Raw genomic sequence first — 20,308 nt, forward strand, 5'->3', positions numbered from 1 at the left:
TTTTTTTCTTTTTTTTAAAGATTTTATTTATTTATTTGACAGAGAGAGATCACAAGTAGGCAGAGAGGCAGGCAGAGAGAGAGGAAGGGAAACAGGCCCCCTGCTGAGCAGAGAGCCCGATGCGGGACTCAATCCCAGGACCCTGAGATCATGACCTGAGCCAAAGGCAGCGGCTTAACCCACTGAGCCACCCAGGCGCCCTGAAGATTTTTTTCTTTTTTATGGCTGACTGGTATTCCATTTTGTGGAATTCCAAATTTCTTATCCATTCATCCATCAATGGACACTTGGGTTACTTTCATATCTTGGTTATTTTAAATAATCCTGCACTGAACATGGACTGCATAGGTTTTCAAATTACAATGGATCCTTGAAAAAACATCCCTTGAACAGCTGAAAATCCATGTATAACTTTTAACCACCATTGCCTATATTAACTAATAATAGCCTGCTATTGACCACTGATAACACAATTGTTTACCACATATCTTGTATAAGCATTATACACTGTATTCCTTTTATTCTTCAATTTTTTATTTAAATCCTAGTTTGTGCAATGTTGGCTCCAAGAGTAGAATTTTATTATTAAAATAAATTAAACTAAAGAAAAGAAATGTTATTAAGAAAATCAGAAAGAAGAGGAAATACATTTACAATACTAAAAAAAAAAAAAAAAATCTGTGTAAGGCCCCCACACAGTTCAAACATGTTTGTTCAAGACCAGCTGTAACGTTCTATTTTCTTTGGATGAAAATAGAAATGAAATTGTTAGATCATATCGTAGTTTTATTTTGCATTCTTTTGAGGAACCCCCCATACTGTTTAACATAGTGGCTGCACCAGTTTACATTCCTACTGCAACGTGATAGGGTTCATTTTTCTTCACATCCTTGTCAACACCTGTTTCTTGTGTTTTTGAAGATAGCCATTCTAACAAGTGGGAGATAATATCTCGTGGTTTTGGTTGGCTTTTCCCTGATAATTAGAGATGTTAAGCATTTTTTCATCTTCCTAGTGTTCACCTGTATGTCTTTGGGTAAATATTTAGATCCTCTGACCATTTTTGTTTGTTTACTTGTTTTGTTTTGTTTAGTGTGTGTGTGACTTGAAGGGTTGGGGGGTGGAGGAGAGGGAGAGAGAGAGAGAATCTTTTTTTTTTTTTTTTATTGACAGAGAGAGGGATCACAAGTAGGCAGAGAGGCAGGCAGAGAGAGGGGGGAAAGCAGGCTCTCCACTGAGCGGGGAGCCCGATGTGGGGCTCAATTTCAGGACCCTGAGATCATGACCTGAGCTGAAGGCAGAGACTTAACCCACTGAGCCACCCAGGTGCCCCAGAGAGAGAGAGAATCTTAAGCAGGCTCCAACACCTAGCACAGAGCTCGACCTGGGGCTGATCTCACCATCCAGAGATGATAACCCAAGCTGAAACCAAGAACTGGATGCTTAATGGACTGAGCCATCCAGGTGCCTCTGACCATTCTTAATCAGATGAGGATGATGATGATGATGATGATTTTGTTGTTGAGTTTTATGAATTTGTTGTATATTTTGGCTATTTGCCCCTTATCAAATACATAATTTCCAAACATATTCTCTCAATCTATAGATTGCCTTTTCATTTTGTTGATGGTTTAATTTCCTGGACAGAGACTTTTAGGTGAATGTAGTCCCATTTGTTTATTTTTACTTTATTACCTTTGTGTTGGGAGTCAGATCCAAAAAGTCATTGCCAAGACTGATGTCAAGATGCCTACCATCTATTTTTTTCCTAGGAGTTTTATGGTTTTAGGTCTTATGTTCAAGTCTTTAATCCATTTTGATTATTTTTGTGTAAATGCAAATGCTTGTCTAGTTTTATTCTTTTATATGTGGCTGTACTCTCCTTATAGTATATTCTTCTCTACTTTGTCATAAATTAATAGGGCATAATATGCATGGGTTTCTATCTGGGCTTTTTGTTTTGTTCCTTGGATTTATGTGTCTGCTTTTTGTATCAATAGAATTGCTTTGATTACTATATATTTGTAATATTTTTTGAAATAAGGGAGTGCAATAACTCCAACTTAGTTTACTCAAGATTATTTGACTATTCTGGGTCTTTTGTGGTTCCACACACATTTTAGGAGTGTATGTGTCTTATTTCTCTGAAAAATGTCATTGAAATTTTGATAGGGATTGCATCCAATCTGCAGATTGGATACTTTGATTATAATTCTTCCAATCTATGAACATGAAATAGCTTTCCATTTATTCATGCTTTCTTCAATTTCTTTCACTAGTCTCTCATAGTTTTCAATGTACAGATCTTTTACTTCTTTAAATGTATTAAATATTTTTGATGTAACTGTGAATACATTGTTTTCTTAATTTCTCTTTCTGATAATTATTAGTATATAAAAATGCAACAGCTTTTTGTGTATTAACTTTATATGCTGATACTTTACTTAATATATTTATTAGTTTTAACATTTGGGGGGGGTTAAGTCTTTAGGGTTCTTCTATACATATCATGTCATCTGCAAAAAGTGATAGTTTTACTTCTTCCTTTCCAATTTGGATGTCTTTCATTTCTTTTTCTTGCCTAATTGTTCTGACTGACACTTCCAATATTATATTCGATAGTAGTAGTGAAAGTGGTCATCTTTATCTTGTTCCTGACTTTAGAGGAAAATCTCTCAGCTTTAGCTGAGGACTTGTTATACATGGTCCTTGTTATGCTGACATATGGTTCCCTCTATACCCATGCTTTAAAAGTTTCCTTTTTACCATAAATGAGTGTTGAATTTTGTCAAGTGCTTTTTATGTATCTATTGGGATGACTATATAATTGTTATCCCTCATTTTGTTAATGTGGTATATCACATTGGTTGGTTTGCAGATATTGAACTATCCTTACACCCTTGGAGTAAATCTTACTTGATCATGGTATATGATGCTTTTATGTATTATTGAATTCAGTTTGTTAATTTTTTATGGAAAATTTTTGCATTTCTCTTAAGGAATATTATAGTTATCTTTCCTTGCAGTGCTCTTATCTGGTTTTCATTTCAGGGTAATTCTGGTCTCCTAAAACAAGTTTAAAAGCTATCTCTTCTCTTCTATTTTTTTTTTGAAAAATATTTTCCTAGGTTTTTCAACAATGCATTTTTTTTTTTTTTACCTGAAATACAGTTGACACACCATATTACATTACATTAGTTTCAGGTGTACAACAGTGATTCAACACGTCTACAGATAATGCTATGCTCACCACAGGTAGAGCTACCATCTGTCACTGTACAGCACTATTACAACACCATTGACTATATTCTCTATGCTGTACGTTTTATTCTCATGACTTATTCATTACATAACTGGAAGTCTGTATCTCCCACTTCCCTTCATCCATTTAGTCCATCTCCTCACTCTTGTCCCTTCTGGAAAACATCAGTTTGTTCTCTGTATTTTGGGGTTCCTCTCTGCTTTTTGTTTGTTTATTCAATTGTTTGTTTTTAAAGTTCCACACATAAATGAAATTATATGGTATTTGTCTTTCTCTCTGGCTTATTTCACTTAGCTTCATACTTTCTAGATCCATCCATGGTATCACAAATGGCAAGATCTCACCCTATGTATATATGTATTTATTCATTCATTCATTCATCATTATTTTTAAAATTCCATTTTAATTAACATACAATATTATATTAGTCAGGTGGAAAATATAGTGATTCATCAATTCTATACATTACTCAGGGCTCATCATGATAAGTGTGTTCTTAATCACTTTCACCTATTTCACCCAACCCCCACCCACCTCCCCCCTGCTAACCATCAGTTTGTTCTCTATAGTTAAGAGTCTATTTCTTGTCTGTACTGTTATTTGCAAATATCTTCTCCCATTCCGTGGGTTGCCTCTTTGTTTTCTTGACTGTTTCCTTTGCTGTGCAGAAGCTTTTGATTTTGATGAAGTCCCAAAAGTTCATCTTCGCTTTTGTTTCCTTTGCCTTTGGAGACATATCTTGAAAGAAGTTGCTGTGGCTGATATCGAAGAGATTACTGCCTATGTTCTCCTCTAGGATTCTGATGGATTCCTATCTCACGTTGAGATCTTTTATCCATTTTGAGTTTATCTTTGTGTACGGTGTAAGAGAATGGTTGAGTTTTATTCTTCTACATATAGCTGCCCAGTTTTCCCAGCACCATTTATTGAAGAGATTGTCCTTTTTCCACTGTATATTTTTTCCTGCTTTGTCGAAGATTATTTGACCATAGAGTTGAGGGTTCATATCTTGGCTCTCTACTCTGTTCCACTGGTCTATGTGTCAGTTTTTGTGCCAGTACCATGCTGTCTTGGTGATCACAGTTTTGTAGTAAAGCTTGAAATCAGGTAACGTGATGCCCCCAGGTTTATTTTTGTTTTTCAACATTTCCTTAGCGATTCGGGGTCTCTTCTGATTCCATACAAATTTTTGGATTATTTGCTCCAGCTCTTTGAAGAATACCAGTGGAATTTTGATAGGAAGAGCAATAAAAGTATAGATTGCTCTAGGCGGTATAGACATTTTAACAATGTTTATTCTTCTGATCCAAGAGCTTGGAATGGTCTTCCATCTTTTTGTGTCTTCTTCAATTTCTTTCATGAGGGTTCTGTAGTTCCTTGAGTACAGATCCTTTACCTCTTTGGTTAGGTTTATTCCCAGGTATCTTATTGTTCTTGGTGCTATAGTAAATGGAATCGATTCTCTAATTTCCCTTTCTGTATTTTCATTGTTAGTGTATAAGAAAGCCACTGATTTCTGTACACTGACTTTGTATCCTGTCACGTTGCTGAATTGTTGTATGAGTTCTAGTAGCTTGGGGGTGGAGTCTTTTGGGTTTTCCATATAAAGAATCACGTCATCTGCAAAGAGAGAGAGTTTGACTTCTTCATTACCGATTTGGATACCTTTTATTTCTCTTTGTTGTCTGATTGCTGTTGCTAAGGACTTCTAATACTATGTTGAATAAGAGTGGTGAGAATGGGCATCCTTGTCGTGTTCCTGATCTCAACGGGAAGGCTGCAAGCTTTTTCCCATTGAGGATGGTATTTGATGTGGGTCTTTCATAGATAGATTTTATGAAGTTCAGGAATGTTCCCTCTATCCCTATACTTTGAAACATTTTAATCAGGAATGGATGCTGGATTTTGTCAAATGCTTTTTCTGCATCAATTGAGAGGACCATGTGGTTCTTCTCTCTTCTCTTATTAATTTGTTCTATCACATTGATAGATGGATTGATTGCTGTTGGATCCGGTTTGCTAGGATCTTGTTAAGAATCTTAGCATCCATATTCATCAGTGATATTGGTCTGAAATTCTCCTTTTTGGTAGGGTCTTTGTCCGGTTTGGGGATCAGGGTAATGCTGGCTTCATAGAAAGAGTCAGGAAATTTTCCTTCTGCTTCAATTTTTTGAAACAGCTTCAGGAGAATAGGTGTTATTTCTTCTTTGAAAGTTTGGTAGAATTCTCCGGGGAATCCATCAGGTCCTGGGCTCTTGTTTTTTGGGAGGTTTTTGATCACTGCTTCAACCTCGTTACTAGATATTGGTTTATTCAGGTTGTCAATTTCTTCCTGATTCAATTTTGGGAGACTATAATTTTCCAGGAATGCATCCATTTCATCTAGGTTGCTTAGCTTATTGGCATATAACTGTTGATAATAACTTCTGATGATTGTTTCTACTTCCTTGGTTCATTGTGATCTCTCCCTTTTCATTCATAATTTTACATATTTGAGCTTTCTCTCTTTTCTTTTGGATTAGTGTCGCCAATGGTTTATCGATGTAAAAGGTTGATATCCAGGATCTATAATGAACTCCTCAAACTCAACACACACAAAACAGACAATCATATCAAAAAATGGGCAGAAGATATGGACAGACACTTCTCCAATAAAGACATACAAATGGCTATCAGACACATGAAAAAATATTCATCATCACTAGCCATCAGGGAGATTCAAATTAAAACTACATTGAGATATCACCTTACACCAGTTAGAATGGCCAAAATTAGCAAGACAGGAAACAACATGTGTTGGAGGGGATGTGGAGAAAGGGGAACCCTCTTCCACTGTTGGTGGGAATGCAAGTTGGTGCAGCCTCTTTGGAGAACAGTGTGGAGATTCCTCAAGAAATTAAAAATAGAACTTCCCTATGACCCTGCCATTGCACTACTGGGTATTTACCCCAAAGATACAGATGTAGTGAAAAGAAGGGCCATCTGTACCCCAATGTTTATAGCAGCAATGGCCACGGTCACCAAACTGTGGAAAGAACCAAGATGCCCTTCAACGAACAAGTGGATAAGGAAGATGTGGTCCATATACACTATGGAGTATTATGCCTCCATCAGAAAGGCTGGGTATTTACCCCAAGGATACAGATGTAGTGAAAAGAAGGGCCATCTGTACCCCAATGTTTATAGCAGCAATGGCCACAGTCGCCAAACTATGGAAAGAACCAAGATGCCCTTCAACGAACGAATGGATAAGGAAGGTGTGGTCCATATACACTAAGGAGTATTATGCCTCCATCAGAAAGGATGAATACCCAACTTTTGTAGCAACATGGAGGGGACTGGAAGAGATTATGCTGAGTGAAATAAGTCAAGTAGAGAGAGTTAATTATCATATGGTTTCACTTATTTGTGGAGCATAACAAATAGCATGGAGGACATGGGGATTTAGAGAGGAGAAGGGAGTTGGGAGTAATTGGAAAGAGAGATGAACCATGAGAGACTATGGACTCTGAAAACAATCAGAGGGTTTTGAAGGGGCAGGGGTGGGAGGTCGGGGTATCAGGTGGTAGGGTTTATAGAGGACATGGATTGCATGGAGCACTGGGTGTGGTGCAAAAATAATGAATACTGTTATACTGAAACTAAAAAATAAATTTAAAAAATAAATTTAAATAAGTGTCTATTTCTTGGTTACTCTCTCTCTCTTCCTTTGCTTGTTTATTTTTTTTTCTTAAATTCCACACATAATTGAAATCACATGGTATTTGTCTTTCTCTGACTTCTTTCATTTAGCATTTTGTCCTCTAGCTCCATCCATATTGTTGCAAATGGGAAGATTTCATTCTTTTTATTGCAGAATAATTTTCCCTTGGATATGTATACCATACCTTCTTTTTCCATTCATCTCTCAATGGACACTTGGGCTGCTTTCATATCTTGGTTATTATAAATAATGCCTCAATACACAAGGTAAAAATGTTTGGGAGAGATTGCTATTAATTCTTTGAATGTTTGGTAGAATTCACAAGAGAAGCTGTTTAGTCATGGACTTTTGTTTTTTGGGAGGTTTTTGATTAATGATTCAATCTCCTTGGAAGTAATCAATCTATTCAGGGTTTTTTTGTTTGTTTTCATGACTCAATATTAGAAGGTTGTATGTTTCTAGGAATTTATGCATTTCTTTTAGGTTGTCAAATGTGTCAACGTATAACTATTTATAGTAGTCTCTTATGATCCTTTGCATTTCTGTGCTATTCATTGTAACATCTCTTTTTTTTCCTTTGGCCTTATGTGAACCTTCTCTTTTTTCTTGGTTTGTCAATTTTATTTGTCTTTACAAAGGACCATCTTAGTTTCATTGGAATTTTCTATTGTCTTTTTAGTCTCTATTTCATTTATTTCTAGTCTGATCAATGTTTTTTTCTTTCTTCTACAAACTTTCGGGGTTTGCTCCTCTTTGGTTAGGAAGCTGTTTTTCTCTCCCTCAATTCTGAATGTTAACTTTGCTTGGTAGAGTATTCTTAGTTGGACTTTTTAAATTTTCTTTCAGCACTCTGAATATATTGTGCCTTTTTTTTCTTCTGGCCTATAAAATTTCTGCTGAAAAATCTGCTGATATTCCCTTGTACACAACAAGTTGTTTTTCTCTTGCTCCTTTTAAGAACCTCTATTTGTCTTCAACTTTTGACCACTCAATTATAACGTGTCTTGGTGTGGATCTATTTATGTTCATCTTCACTGGAACTGGGAGACCAAGGTGTGTCCCCTGAGTGACTGCTACAAAAACTGTGGCACGAGATGTGCATGAAAGTGCCTCTCTGAGAGGTTACTGGCACTGTGGAGCATGGTAAAGAGAGAATGTGAAGATGATACACCTCACTGACACTAAAGGAAAGAAAAGATGGTGGCTGCCAGATTAAACAAGCCTGCACTAAGGAAAGCATCAAGATGGTGCCTATATGTTGGCAGGTAAAGATGGTATTCATCAGAAAAAAAAATGGTGCCTACCTGATTTAGCAAGGTAGAGGGAGAACATAAAAATGCTGTCCATCAGTGCCTCCATTTCCAGAGAGATATCCCAATAGGCCCCTTCCCCTCTGGTGAATGCTTTTAGATGAACAAATACATATATTTCACATAGAATCTGGAAACTTTTCAAACTGCTGCTTTTGCACTCAGCTGTAGGATGAATAAGTACACATGAGTCCTTTAAGAGTCCTTCTCTGTTCACTAAAGCCTTTTGCATCTTATAGATGGAACCCTGTGAATTTCAAAGCCACATGCTATGGGGGCTCATCTTTCAGGTGCAGGCTGAGATGCCTGATGTGGGGTATGAACATTTTGCTTCTCAGAGAGAAGCTCCAAATGGTGAGTTCCCTCCCATTGTGAATTGCCATGCAGAGGGAAGGGTTTATGACAAAACCACATGTCAGCCTCTCCTACCCACACTGATGTCACCCTTTTCTTCTTCGTGATGTGAAGGAGTTGTTCAGCTACTTTTCAGATCTTTTTCAGAGGAAATTTTTCCATATGTCCTTATAGATTCATTGAGTCACTAGGAAGAGGAGAGTTCCGATTATTACTACATTGCTACCTTGAAACAACTCCCCAGATGATTTTTCTAAAACAACTAACCACTTTCCATGAAATATCCTGCTTCTATGTTAACTAATGTTACATTGATTATATATTGATTTTGGAAAAATAGCTGTCTTTAAAATATTGAGTAGTCCCTTAAACAAATATAAAATAAACAAAATGCAAATCCTTGCATTTGTTAAGATTTTTTTCTATATTTCATTAAACTTTATACTTTTTTGATAAAAATTTCTTATTAGGATTATTTCTAAGGATTTTTTTGCTTCCTCAATTTTATTATTTTTATTATCAGTGATTAATTTATTTTTATTTTATTTAATTTAAATTCAATGAATTAACATATAGTGTATTATGTGTTTCAGGGGTACAAGTCTGTGATTCATCAGTATTATATAATATCCAATGCCCATTACAACATATACCCTCCCAATGTCCATGACCCAGTTGCCCCATCCCTCCACCCATCTCCCCTCCAGCAATCCTCAGTTTGTTTCCTATGATTAAGAGTGTCTTATGGTTTATCTCCCTTTCTGGTTTTGTGTTGTCAACAAAACCAAAAGACAACCAAAAGAATGGGAGAAAATATTTATAAATGACATATCAAATAAAGGGCTAGTATTCAAAATCTATAAAGAATTTATCAAACTCAACACCAAAAGAACAAATAATCCAATCAAGAAATGGGCAGAAGACATGAACAGATATTTCTCAGGATTTCATTGTTTTTTTTTTTAATTTCTATAATAAATTACTCTTTCTCTTTACACGGTCAGTTGATTGTTGGTTATAGCAAACATACTTATTTTTTAATACTGTTCTTATAAGTGATTGATTACTTTGCTAATTCTTTCATTAGGTCAGATCATTTATCAGTTGGCTTTCATACCTTTTATATTTTCAAATATGCTGGCTTACTGTTTGGGGAAAAAAACAGCTAAATTTCTTTATCTTTCTTCCAATATTTAAAATTTATATTTTTTCTTGTTTTATTGCATTGTCCAGAATCTCCAGAACAATGTTGAATAATAGCAATAGTAATGGGAATCCTTTTCTTATTAGAATAAGGTTCAAGAAGCAGAAATTTAGCATCAGTAGGTATGAAAATCTTATACTGTTGTTTCATATTACTAAGTTCTCATCTGAAAATATTTGTAGCAAACCTCACTTCAACCAGTAGTATATGAACGTACCTGTCTAATTAATCCTTAGGCCACATTTTGCATCTGGTAATTGTTAGAATTGAGTCCAATAATCTAAACAATGATCTGATGTTGAAAAGACTATAAAGACATAAAGCATATCTAGCAGCTAGCACATCTTTTTAAATATATTGATCCAAAGTCTATCTTAATTTTGGAATACGCTACTAGCAAAATATATCTTTCACTGTGGTAGATAAATACACTCACTCTCAAAATGGCCTAAAGCGCATCTCTTTCTAACACAAAATGTACTTTGACAATTACTACTCTTGACCAGTAGTTGCTATACTTGCTATCATTTTTGACAGTGCATTTTTTTGCATTTGCATCAGCTCAGTTTATGAAATTTGTGAATTTCATATTTACTGAACTTTTTAAAATATTCTTAATTTATTTTATTTATTTTCTATTTTTTATTATGTTAGTCATCATACTGAACACTTTAAACTTTTCATCAAGTTTGAAATAACTGATAATAGTAACTGGCTTTGAATAACTTTGAATGGCTGGCATGGCTAAACATTGCTGCAGACTACAAAAGGACCTGTTCTGTACAATGCTTGCAGATGTCTACTAAATGGACATGCCTGAATATTTCATCATTGTAGCCCCTGCTCTACCACAGGAGTCAGATTTGCTGGATTATAAATGGAATAATATTTCTCATTTGCTTCTGTCTCTGCCCTAACTTAGGTGAAAGATTTAAAAACAAAAATATACCTTCTGGACACTGCTTTTTCCATGATCTCTGCCCATTTTAATCCCAAGGATCACCCATTTTTTAAAAGTTTATTTATTTTTTATTTATTTTCAGCATAACAGTATTCATTATTTTTGCACCACACCCAGTGCTCCATGCAATCCATGCCCTCTCTAATACCCATCACCTGGTTCCCCCAACCTCCCACCCACCCTGCCACTTCAAACCCCTCAGATTGTTTTTCAGAGTCCATAGTCTCTCATGGTTCACCTCCCCTTCCAATTTACCCCAACTCCCTTCTCCTCTCCTAACTCCCCTAGTCCTCCATGCTATTTGTTATGCTCCACAAATAAGTGAAACCATATGATAATTGACTCTCTCTGCTTGACTAATTTCACTCAGCATAATCTCTTCCAGTCCCATCCATGTTGCTACAAAAGTTGGGTATTCATCCTTTCTGATGGAGGCATAATACTCCATAGTATATATGACCTTCCTTATCCATTCGTCCATTGAAGGGCTTCTTGGTTCTTTCCACAGTTTGGCGACCGTGGCCATTGCTGCTATAAACATTGGGGTACAGATGGCTTACACCAGTTAGAATGGCCAAAATTAGCAAGACAGGAAACAACATGTGTTGGAGGGGATGTGGAGAAAGGGGAACCCTCTTACACTGTTGGTGGGAATGCAAGTTGGTACAGCCTCTTTGGAGAACAGTGTGGAGATTCCTCAAGAAATTAAAAATAGAACTTCCCTATGACCCTGCAATTGCACTACTGGGTATTTACCCCAAAGATACAGATGTAGTGAAAAGGGTTACCCATTTTTAAGAATCAAGAGCTGGATTCATATGGGTTCTTTTCACTCTAATGGGGGTTGGGTCTTAAAAAGTTCGGAGCTGACAGAGTCAGAATTTAAAAAGCAATGAGTCATTACTGGACATAGTGTTAATCCTCAAGTATGTTTACACCCACTTGTACTCCAGGAAAGCTCCAATCAAGTGCCTTTTGGACCCAGTAAGATAAAGAAGTGTGTACAGTGCATATTACTAATTTTGATCTTTTGGGTTATTGAATCATCTTCTTATAATTGCTTCTCTTCTATTTCCACACATCTATGTTGCATTCACCTAGGACACAGTTAGCTCAGAGTAGTTCTTGTAAAAATAAAGAGCTGTTCAGTGAGGCCCTGTTGGCTCTTGCTTGTTTTATTACTGTCAGCAGCACAGCATTAAAAAAGACTATTTAGCAAAGTACCCAAGATCTTTAAATGATTGCTCAACTAGCTCATCAAGATGATCCAACAGAGTCTCATGGAGTCAACTAACTATCTTTGCATGTTCCTTTCTTTATTATTTGTTAGGTCATTTAAAAAGGAACAGCTGCACAGACAAGCCCCCAATAGCAGCAGCTATGAAATGATAAAAGTGAAAAAATAGTAACTGTATAGGGGAGAAATCTGGCAGACACCTCTTTAATCAAAAGATCAAAGTAAATACAATAATGGAAGAAATCAACATCCTGTGCCTCTTGACATGATACACTGAGAGCCCAACATCATTTTTGAAGTATTGCTGCCCCAAATGCACAACCTGAATTTCCTTGTGAGGAAACACCAAACAAACCCAAATTGAAGGACATTCTACAAAAACACCTGGTCCATTCTTCAAAAATGTCAAGGTCATAAAAATCAAGCAAAGACTGAGGAAACAACTATTCCAGATTTAAAAAAGACTAAAAAGCTGAATATAATACATGACTTGAAATTTTCTTTCATTATAAAGCAAAACATTAGGATAGTTTGCAAAACAGGAAAGTCTATAGATTAGAGTGGATGATGAAATTGCATCAGTGTTACCTTGTTGATTGTAATATTTGTCCTGAAATTATATAAAAGAATGTCTTTGTTTTACAAGCACAGAATCACCTGACCACTTACAACTATAAGGAAAAATGGAAAATTCAGCATATATGCAAGGATGAATGGGCTGGTTACAAATCAGGGTTGCACTACCCAAGAAGTGGAAGAGAATAGAATCAAATTAGTGGTCTTAGTCAGGAAGAACAAGTTTTTAGGAAACTTGACTGAAAGAAAGACAAGGTCACAGAAAAGGAATACTTATTTTAAGACTATTACAGGTGATCTCATGAATGAAAATGAAACTACACCCTGGAGTGGCCTCACATGGTATGTAATGGAAAGGTCAGGGGTTGAGCTTCCTCTCTATCCTGCTCTCTCATAGGTCGCACAATCTCCTATACCTCAACTTTCACTCTCCTTTTCTTCTACCTACCTGCCTCACCTATGATTCCAAATGACATTCCCAGTCCCCAAGTCTATATTACATGGCAGGTCCAGCTTTTACTATCAACTCTCCATGCCTATTAAATCCTCATTTACATCTGATTACTCCCACTCATACTTTTGTGAAAGGACAGAAGTTGACCGGAACCTACATGAAGTGCTCTAGGACAGGTGTTCATCCCAGTCTAACCATAGGTGGCTTAACAGAGAAGAGACAATGTCACATGGTCTCCTGGATTCTCAAATAGGGTTACAGTCAGAGATTCCCCCAGAAGAATAAATAGTCTGGGGGAGAAATGATTGTGACCTCTAATACAGTACGTCAGATAGACAACAAATAGGAATATACTTCAGAATATTTCCCACCTGGAAAAAAAAAAAAAAAGAGAGAACAAAATGGAGATGTAGTGGCCCATTTATTTCCAGAAGTAAACAAACAAACAAAAACAAAACAACCCAAAGATCTGCTAAGATTCATCTTGAGAATAGCAAATCAAGTAGCCAAAGTGGAAATGTACAGTAAACATGACAAGAGAAAGTTACTGTCAATAAAAACCATTATTGGCCTTTTTCAAAGACTTTTCCCCAAGAGCATATATATAGATTGGACTGGGCACAGGAGGGTCAACAGGCAGTAAATGCAGGCAATCTGCAGTCAGATGAAAAGAGAACTGAAACCTGAAAACGGCCCCCCAACGCCCAATAAGCTCCCTGCCTTTATTTGAATCTTTTTCCTAGACTCAGAAGGTCTTGGCAAATCTGGCAGCTGTCACAAAATACCATCTGTCCTAAGAAAACGGGTGCAGAGGTGGCTGTAACCCAGGGGATTTTCCAAACGCTGTCAGCATGCATTTTTTTGCTGGTAGAGGAGCACAGTCAACTCCCTGACAAGACAGTAAAAACCCTACAGAGCAAATCCTGGAAGCTGTGTTCACATGGGACCGGATGCAGGTTCGGGTGCATGGAAGAAGGGGAAAGTGAGGAGGAGGTCCCTGAAGGCTGCACATTCAAGAGAGGCTAAGAGAGAAAGTGGGAGTGGCACTGGGGACCATATAAAGTAGGTAAAGTGCTGGTCCTCTGAGAATCTGTCAGTATCTGAGCAAGTGTGTGGGTTCATCAGTATCGCCTGTAACTGTAGCCTGCAGTCTAGACCCGGTTCCTAACTTGACGCCATGTTAACATTTCAACGCTGTAAGCACATCAGCTGACGGATTCGAAACTGTCCTCATGAGTTCTCTTTAGGAAAGTTAGCCAAACGGGGCACGTGGGTGGCTCAGTGGGTTAAGCCTCTGCCTTCAGCTCAGGTCATGATCTCAGGGTCCTGGGCTCGAGCCCTCCATCGGGCTCTCTGCTTAAGGAGCCTGCTTTCCCCTCTCTCTCTGCCTGCCTCTCTGCCTACTTGTGATCTCTTTCTCTGTCAAATAAATAAAATCTTAAAAAAAAAGAAAGAAGAAAGAAAGAAAGAAGGAAGGAAGGAAGGAAGGAAGGAAGGAAAGAAAGAAAGTAAGTAAGTTAGCCACTCATGTGAAAGGAACTCTTTGGGTCCTGTTCTGCCATCATTGGTAAGAGGAGGTTTTCTCGGAGTTGCTGGGGGAAGCCAGCTCCCTGCATTTAGGACAACCCCCAGGTGCTGGTTCTTTTAGGTGCCCAGGCAGATATTTGGTTCTGGCGTCTAGACTTCTCAGAAGACTCAGAGCACGGCAATTGCTATTTATCGCCCAACAAAATTGTGGCTATGGGTCCTGTTTGCTTTGTGACCACCCCCTAATGTTTTGTTTTGTTTTGTTTCTTTTTTTTTTTTTTTTTTTTGCTGTTACAATTTATTTATTTATTTATTTATTTTTCTTTTTTTTATATAATTTTTTATTTTTTATAAACATATATTTTTATCCCTAGGGGTACAGGTCTGTGAATACCAAGTGTGTTTTGTTTCTTTTAACAAAGCCCCTGGTCATTGTTCTGAGCCAGTGCTAAGATGAGAGCAAACTCTCTGGGGAATACTTCAAGGCCTGCTGTCCATGCAGGAGAGTGTCCCCAAACACGCAGCAATAGTCCGACTTAACCAGGTGTTTAGGAGGAACCTGGGAGAGGCCTCTGAAAACTAGAACCCTAGCAAGGCAAGAGCCAAATGCAGGCAGATGAGAAAAGCACAGAAATAGTTGCAAAGGAAACACACACACACACACACACACTTTTTGATTCCACAGTTAACCCCACACAGAAGCAGCTGTTTGTCAGTACTTGAGCCTCACTCATACCAGACAGCATGAAATACATTTCTGGAAAGGTGTCTGAGCCACGGGTGGAATATCGATCCCCCCTTAATGATGAAGGATTTGCAGATTCCTTAAGTGTCAGAGTCACAGGGCTTTCCTGCCTGGAAGGGGCTGCTTTGACCTCTGGGATTAGGAGCACGGCCCTTGGCAGAAGCCACAGAAGCCGTTCATTTGCTGGAAAGGAAGACAAAGGCTAAGCCACAGCCTGGTTTCACTTTGCGTGGTACATCCTGAAACCTAGCAGGTATGTGCCAGGCTGGGAAGGAGGTTGGCTGTGCCCTGCCTGTGGCATATGCTTACGTTCTACCAGAGTTTGAGGCATTTGGTCTTCATGTCTAGGTATGTGTTTTGCCCTTTCTTATCTTTGGCTCTGTCTACCATGTGGTTCTTGGGGCTTTTTTATAGACAGTCAAGAAACCAAAATGCATAAGAATGTAGGAATCTCCCTAGTGACACTTGGTTATGGGTCTCATTAAAATAATTTATACATACATGTTTATATCTTTTATTTAATTAACAAACACTTATATACCAATTCCTATGTACACTTACACACCGGCTACCATGTTTAAAACACTCTTTCAAGACCTTTGCAAATAAGAATTCATTTAATCTTCAAGACAACTTCAGCACTGCTGTTCCTTTTCTTAGCGCCACTATATAGATGGGAAAACTGAGGCGCAAGCAGGTTAAGTTACATGTTCAAGGTTACACAACTTACATGTGATGAATCCTGTGTTCAAAGAAACCCCCCGACTACAGAGTCTTTGCATTACTGTTACATTCTTCCAATTTGTCCCTACACCAGCTCTGCTTGCTCTCAGCTGGACAAGGACCTGTGAGGGAGAGTTTGAGAACACTGAGTCACTTCACAAGTCTGATGGTAATAGGATTTTTACATGGGTATTTTTTCCAGGCTATGAACTCTTTAGGATGATTTGGGGGGGTGTGTACATCTACATTCCTGATCATTGAAATTCAACTTTGCAAAAATTCAGACATTGAATAAGAAGAATTCTAGATGATGAATTTGTTAACACTGCAAACAATTGTTAACAGTGGTGCAATTCATACAAAAGTGTGTAAAGTGAGGAGTCTGCTTTCACAAAATTTCAGTTAAACTACACATTCATTTATCTCAGAGAAAAAATAGGAATAATCTAAATGTATTTTAAAAAAATGCTACCAAATGGTGCAAAGAACAGAAAGAAACTATGGTAAGTGGAAATGTCTGGTTATTTACCCATTGTAAAATTCTAGACCTTCATTTTATTAGTACCATTAATTGGTTATTACTAATTGTCACTAGCTTTTTATGCTGTTTATACTTGCTTTTATTTTATTCTCATTTTTTGAGTTTTACTTATACATTCAGTTTTACAATGAAATTCTTTCTTAACATTTTTCTGAATGTAGTCATTGTTTGAATTTAGAAGGTAATCAAAGATATTCAAGCATTAAAGTATCTTTTAACAGCAATAACAGTTGCTGGGGGAATGTCTTAAGGACATTCTGAGATGGGGAAGAGTAAGATTTCAAAACTGAAGACAGGAATTTAGACCCAGAGCTCCCATCACCTTCCCTCCCAGAGGAAACCACATAGAGCAAAAATGCCCGTGTGGGAATCAGGTGGCACACTATGCTAAAGGCTTTTAAATATTATAAATCCCCTTGTCCATACAGTGCTTAAGACAGACACCAGAAGAGTCATTATACTAATGTGTCTACTATTTCCCTGAAAGATACCAAAAGAACAGACACCAATTTCCAAAGTAGCCCAGGGGCAGACAGAATCCAGACCCCCAAGGAATGGTGTTGCCCAATTTGTCAAATAAAAATGTAAGAAGGCCAGTTCCTATAAATTTAAATTTAAGATAAACAACAAATAATTTATGATAAGTGTATCTCACATATGGCCTGGGACAAATGTCTACTAAAAAAAATAATTCAAATTTAACTGGGCATCCTGTGTTTTACCAGGCAACCCTACGGCAGGGTTGGGGGATGCAATGAGAGCATAGATGCATTGAGGTCACTTACCTCTTTCAACAGATGAGTGCAATTATCTTTGCCCAGATGAGTAGTATTAACTGCTTTTGTGCAATCAGGGTAGGAGTATATTGGGGGGAGTCTCTGCCTAGTCACGAATGAGAAGGTCATGTTAGCAGCAAGTGGGTAAGACTGGAAGTCAGAGGCACTGAACTCCCGTCCTTCCTCTGGCACTCAGTGTGCCCTTGGACAAGCCAAGAATATGTAGGGAAGGGAGAGGAAGTAAGTTTTCAAGTACAAACTATGGTTCAGCTTCGTCCATAAATTGCGATGATGTCTACTAACTGTTAAGGGTTTGGGGAGGTTTAAATAATATCACCAACCATCAAAGTGTTTTTTGGACACAAAGATTGTACACCAAGATACTACACAAAGATGAGATATCATATCACATTCATCAGCTTTACCTGTTTAGAGAAAAAGAAGAGAGGAGAAGAACAAGCAGGGACCCTTCTCCCCCTCTGGTCTCTGTCTCCTGCATCTAGAGCCTCTGACGTGTCTTTTAATATATTAAGGGATGTAGTATCACTTTGATCGCCCCAGCTCTCAGTAATTAATTCATTTCAAGCTGTCACCGTGGGAATGACTCAGCAAAATTTGATATTTTGTTAACTTACAACTTCTTAGCTGAGAGCAGCCAGGCTATTTCGTAACTAACCAAATACACATCAAAAAGAGGGAAGCCCTTCCATGCCACAGTTCTAGCACAGGTTTCTTTACAAAATATAGACGTAGGGTCAGTTGTCACTAAAGCAAATGGCTGACCTACAGGAATTGCTATCTGGCATGAAGCAGGGTTATCCTGGAGAACATTCTTGGGAGTCCGAAGATCTGGATTTGAAAACAAATTGCTCCATACTCTATGATCTGGGGCGAGTCATTTAACCTCTCTGAGCCTCAGTGTTGTTATTTACACAATAAAAAGAGTAACTTTCTCTTACAGACTGTTGTGAGGATTAAGTGAGGCTTAGGTACACACACATGCACACACACACATACACATATATAGCACTTCGGGAAGTATTTTATATAATAAAATGCAAGTCATAATTCTTATTTATCTATGTTGTGTTTGTGTTATCCTAACTGAAATAGAAGTAAAATCTTCTAAAAACACCACAAAATGTCAAAATCTTGATATTATTTTTGTCATCTAGCTCCTACATTGATTTTTTTTTCTTTTTGGACTATATACTTCTCTGAAATAAAATCGTCCTTGCTTTCTTTCAACTAAAATTTGAAGTATTTGGGAGACTTACATACAATTTAGTTCAGCAGTTTGGAAGGGTCTTTTTAATCTGAGGCTCTGAGAGCCTCGAGATGATTTTGGTGTCTGCAGATATGCTCTCTGACCACTCGAAGTCAGCTTTATAAAGCTCTCCACCTTTCATACCCAAACTTGTGAACAGTGCCAACAAATGAGAATTACAGTGCAATTCAGACAAAGGGGTGTAATAAGTCAGAGGAAATCTGCTTTGGCAAGAATCATAGTGAATGCAGCGCAGAGGGCTCTGAGTTGTAAATGTCACTCCCTACGACGTATGGGTCTCAGCTGAGCAGGTAGGGGTCCACCTTACCTCGAAGCACTGAGCAACTGGGAGCCTGACTAATATTTATAATTCATAAGAAATGGAGCCAGTGCATTTCAGACATTTGCAAAACGTTGGAGCCGTTAATGAGGTGGGAGAAGCGATCTGTTCCCCAGCGGCCCCCGACTGTGTTTATTTGAATGTGTGATCATTAGACTGCACAAGTCTCTCTGGGGCTCAGTGCCCAGAGTGCATTACACCCTGGAGAATGGGAAAATACTTTAATTAACAACAGGAGTGGGCAGGACTGCTGGGCTCCTTCTGTTCCCATCCTCAGGACCTGAAAAGTCAGCACTCAGTCCGCACCTCCACCATTTTCATTACCAACATAAAAGAAAACACTAGGCAACAATTTCATTTTGATTTGGAAAGACCACTAAATATATTTCTCTCCTTCCTTCCTCTGATTCAATGTTATTAGTAACCAACATGCCAACACAGCACGTATACACACCCACTAACATGCCCATAGACACACTCACACACATGCATATATGGCCAAGGCATGAACTTGATATTCCTGGATATTCCATATGCTCTGTGAACCATATGGTACTCCAGGGTGCATAGATGGATAACACGCCAAATTGGCTTGGAGTATGCATTCATTTGAACGTGCAATTTTGTGTCAGTCAATTACTCATATAAATGATTTGGTTCATTAATTTAAGTAAAAGGATGGCAAATTCCTAGCACATTATCTAGCTGAGGGATGATGTGTGTTTGTTTGTTTTAAAATGTTGAACCAGTGACTTCTCCAGGGCGTCTGGGTGACTCAGTCGGTTAAGCATCTGCCTTCGGCTCAGGGCATGACCCCAGGAACCTGGGACTGAGCCCTGCACTGGGCTCTCTGCTCAGCGGGGAGCCTGCTTCACCCTCTCCCTCTGCCTGCTGCTCCCCCTGCTTGTGCTCTCTCTGTCAAATAAATAAATAAAATCTTAAAAAAAAAAAAAGTCAGTGATTTCTGCCTGAAGTTGCCATGTTCACTGTTAAAAGACAAACTCTCATTATTGACTCTTGTGCTCTATGTCCCAGGCTGATTTCTCACATATGAACATGAGTGTGATTCGAGCTGGCTACATGCACATGTATGGGCTGACCACTCTTTTTGGCCCCATGGCTCAGCCTTGGGCTGACTTTTTGCAGAATAGTTATTTTATGACTGAAACTCTAGGTTGAACAGAACTCAGAATTCAATTAATGAAGACTCACTCTATCAATTGATAAGTATTGATTGAGCATTCATTGGTGTCCTTCATTGATACAGGCCCCCAAAACAGTGGGCAATCCAGGTGGAGAGAGATCAGTGTGTGACACATATTTGGAGA

Source organism: Mustela nigripes, chromosome 5, assembly GCF_022355385.1.
Source record: "Mustela nigripes isolate SB6536 chromosome 5, MUSNIG.SB6536, whole genome shotgun sequence".
Lineage (NCBI taxonomy): Eukaryota > Metazoa > Chordata > Mammalia > Carnivora > Mustelidae > Mustela > Mustela nigripes.